Consider the following 4,000-nt stretch of genomic DNA (forward strand, 5'->3'; position numbering starts at 1 on the left):
AAGAAGGCAGGAACAAACTTGGATTGAAGAATCTATGGCATCTTACAGTATAGTGAAGAAACTACATGACGATAAAAAAACATTTAATTATAAGTGAAGGTCTTGCAATTCTCAAAATACTGTAAATGAAGACTAATAAGATTAAGCTTAATATATTAACAATATGCATTTTGAGCAATAAAATAACAAGTATTTTGAGCAACATATACTAAAACAACCAAATGAGAAAGCACCAGGAATCAACGCCATCATGGCTGAATTACTGTAAACAAATTTAGTTTTGACCAGAGAAAATTCATCATCTGATTAAGAAAATATGAGATTATGAAAAGACCCAAAACAGCTGGACATTATCATTTGATTATCATCAAAATACCAAAGAAAGGAAATTTTAAGGAGGTATAACTTTACTTTCTGTTGTAGGAAAGATACTTTGCAGGATTATCATTGATTGGATAAGAAATGTAGCTGATTGTAGGTTGAATAAGAAAAAGGCTAACTAAAAATAGGGCAGGGGGACAACAGAGCAAGTCTTCACACTGTGGAATATCATCAAGCAGGTAAATGAGTGGCGAGCAATGCTATATAAGAATTTTTTTAATTTTCAAAAAGTGTTTGACTCTATTAGGGCTGTGTTGACCAACACAGACTAGTGTTATTACATCAAAGGGATTTTATCAGCAAAGAATAATACATGATGTTGCTCTTTTAACTTGTATATACTGTATTTTGTATTTATTTCGTTTCTATGTTGTGCACACTGGGGGCCATTGGGCTGGAAATTCCTTATATTTTTTAAATACTTGGCAATAAAGTTATGCTTATGCTTATAATTTTTTATATTTCACATACCAAGTGTATTCATGTTTGCTCAGATGTAACATGGGAATCCTGTCTCAGCTGTATTCAGCTACAGACTATATGTTAACACCTGGAATGACTGTGCACAGGCCAGCCTGCAGGGCTGTCTAGAGGCCACAGACTTGAGCATCTTCAAAGGGGCCACAGATGACATTGTTGTTCCTGGTACTTTTTACCATACTGACTCTGAGAGACGAGACAGTCCAAGTAACTACAAAACAGTGCTGATTTATTCCATGAACACAGGTAAAAATTAACATTACACGCTCAGGCATCATGCACCTCCAAACTGCACGCAGGCAGATGAAAGATGAAAGACCCTGAACCAATCCAGGCCTATACATTTATCTCTGCGGTTGGGCTAGCCCCATACTACACAGGAACGTCAAACCGTTCTGTGGGGCAACAGTATCAAGTGTCGTATGCAGGGAGGCTGCAGCATTATCAGCAAGATTATTAACTTGTGTGGGAGTAAGGTTAAGGTTATTCAGATTCAAAACTGTGTTAGAAAGAAACCGGGTGTGTCCTATAACAATACAGCATGTACAGTACTATGGAAACGGTTTTCAAACAAATTACTTTGTGGTATACATTTTAATTATAATAAGCTTTTGCATGTTTGCCCAGTTTGACTGTCCTTCACCATTAAAGTGTAGCATACAGTCATGTCCTGACTGTTTCTGGGTAATATTAAATGTGTTTCTAAAGCATTTTGGGCCCTATTCTTTTCTTTACAGATGTTCCATCTGGGCAGCTTTATTTTTCAGGATGATGTCATATTTCACCAAATATTTCTAGATTGTTACTTTACTGGACAACCTCACCTCTTCACTTATATCATTCTTTGATTGACTGGTTTTTGTTTGATTTTTATTTATGTATTTTTACAAAATGAACAGAATTCGAGGCTCAAAAGTAGAAGGACAGAGCCTGCAGCCAAAGTTTGGTTGTCTGTCCAAGCAGATTAAGCCACAAATTATAGATCTGGGAAGTAGGTTCAGGCAAAATTTTGGACTTAATATTTAATAAACAGGACTAATTTGATGTTTTATTATCCTAACTTTGTACCTTGTAGGCTAGTCGTTAAGGTGCAGTGCTCTTGCTGCTGCGGCCCGGGTTCGAATCAGGGTTGAGTCGGAAGGGCATCCGGCGTAAAAAAAACAAAAAAACACTGCCAAATGTAAACATGTGAATTGTTAGTGTGACGATTCGCTGTGGCGACCCTTAAACGGGGAAAGCCGAAAGTGACTTTCTATTATCCTAACTTCAAATGTAGTCATATTTTACTCACCTATTTTTGTTTAGATTTTTAATGTTTTTAATTTAACCCTTTACTGTAGTTTACTGTTTTTCTCCTTTTTAATACAGCATGTATTATTTTGATCAAATCAGCATTTTAAATGAATTTAAAATGCATATTAGGAGAAGCTATTCCATGCTGAATTAGACACTTTATCTTTAAGCGCTGCACAAGATACAAGGCAATTCAGAGGGAGATCTCCAATATGGGATCTCTGAGCAGACTGGATCTTGACTCCTGCTCCCTGTGGAACCTATGTTATTTGTGGTGCTAGCCTAATTATTCATTACCCCCAGCAGACAGATACTGCAAACAGAATGAAGCCATTGCTCAGTGTCACAGTCAGTCAAGCAGAAAGAGACACAAATGGGAACAGATGCCCCCTCTCCCTCCTCAACACATACACACAGGCACACACATGCTGTAGACTGATGGGGAGGCAGCAGCCGTGGTAGAATAGCATGACTTCCTTTCACTGTTGTAATCCCATAGAGGATTACAGGTAGGAGCAGCAGTGTATAAGCCCATGTTCCATACAACAAATGGGGCCATCAGGAAATAGAAAATAGAGAGGAAGCTTACTGTCAGTTCTGTACAATGGTATGTGTGTGTGTATGTTGCATGCGTGATGTGTAACTAAAACACTCTCTCAGACATCATTCTTACACAAGATTAAAACAAGAAAACAATTGGTGTCATGGCTTACTGCTAACCTTGAAACAGAGCAGACTAGAGCAGACTTTGAATCTTACTAAACTACATTCTAACACATTAAAGTCTAATAATTATCTGACTGATTTATTAATTTCTAACAGAATCATCAAGTCTGTTCTCTGCTCATCCATCATTGTCTGGTTTGGCTCAGCAACCAAACAGGACAGGAACAGACTCCAGTGAACAGTCAGGACTGCAGAAAGAACCATTGGTGCCAGTCCATGGAGGACCTGCACACCTCACAGGTCAAAAGGAGGGCAGAGAAAATTTCTGCTGGACACAATGTGTTTGAACTCCTCCCCTCTGGACAGTGCTACAGGTCACTGTACACCAAAACAACCAGACACAAGGACAGTTTCTTCCCCCGGGCTGTCGCTCTGATGAACATTTAACCCATTACTGTATAACAGGACAACATCGGCCAATGCAGTAAATTACAGTTATAGTAAATGTACATAACCAGACGGTGTCCCCCCAAGACTGCTCAGAGCCTGTGGGGATCAACTAGCTAGTGTGTATACAGACATCTTCAACGTGTCTCTAACTCAAGCAGTAGTTCCTCGCATTTTCAAAAAATCCATCATCATACCGGTCCCTAAGACATCAGACACAGTGGCACTCACATCAGTCGCCATGAAGTGCTTAGAGAAACTGGTCCTCACACACGTTAACCACATGGTCCCGGACATTGTAGACCCCCTCCAGTTTGCATACTGCCCCAACAGATCAGTGGACGATGCAACGGCTCTGGCTTTATTCCAGACCCTGAAACACCTGGACAACAGCAGTACGTATGCTAGGATTCTCTTCCTGGATTACAGTTCTGCATTCAACACCATTCACCCGGGCAGGTTGACTGGGAAGATGACAGACCTCAGTGTTCCAACTCCCACCCGCAACTGGATTCTGGACTTCCTGACTGAAAGACCACAGGTGGTCAAAATGGGAGGGCGGGTGTCTGCTGAGCTCACAATCAGCATGGGCAAGGACAGTTTCTTCCCCCGGGCTGTCGCTCTGATGGACCTTTAACCCATTACTGTATAACAGGACGTTATACTGCCAGTGCAGTAAATTGCAATTATAGTCAATGTACATAACAATCTTAAAGCTCGTCTGCCACAGTGT

At 40.1% G+C, this 4,000-nt stretch overlaps 1 protein-coding gene across 1 annotated transcript in view; it reads right to left on the reverse strand.

Moving 5' to 3' along the window:
• The window catches only part of LOC109974401 (paired box protein Pax-6-like), a 107,307-nt gene that overhangs the window by 50,959 nt on the left and 52,348 nt on the right, over nt 1–4,000 (reverse strand). The window lies entirely within an intron of this gene.

Source organism: Monopterus albus, unplaced genomic scaffold, assembly GCF_001952655.1.
Source record: "Monopterus albus unplaced genomic scaffold, M_albus_1.0 scaffold332.1, whole genome shotgun sequence".
In the NCBI taxonomy this organism is placed as follows: Eukaryota; Metazoa; Chordata; class Actinopteri; order Synbranchiformes; family Synbranchidae; genus Monopterus; species Monopterus albus.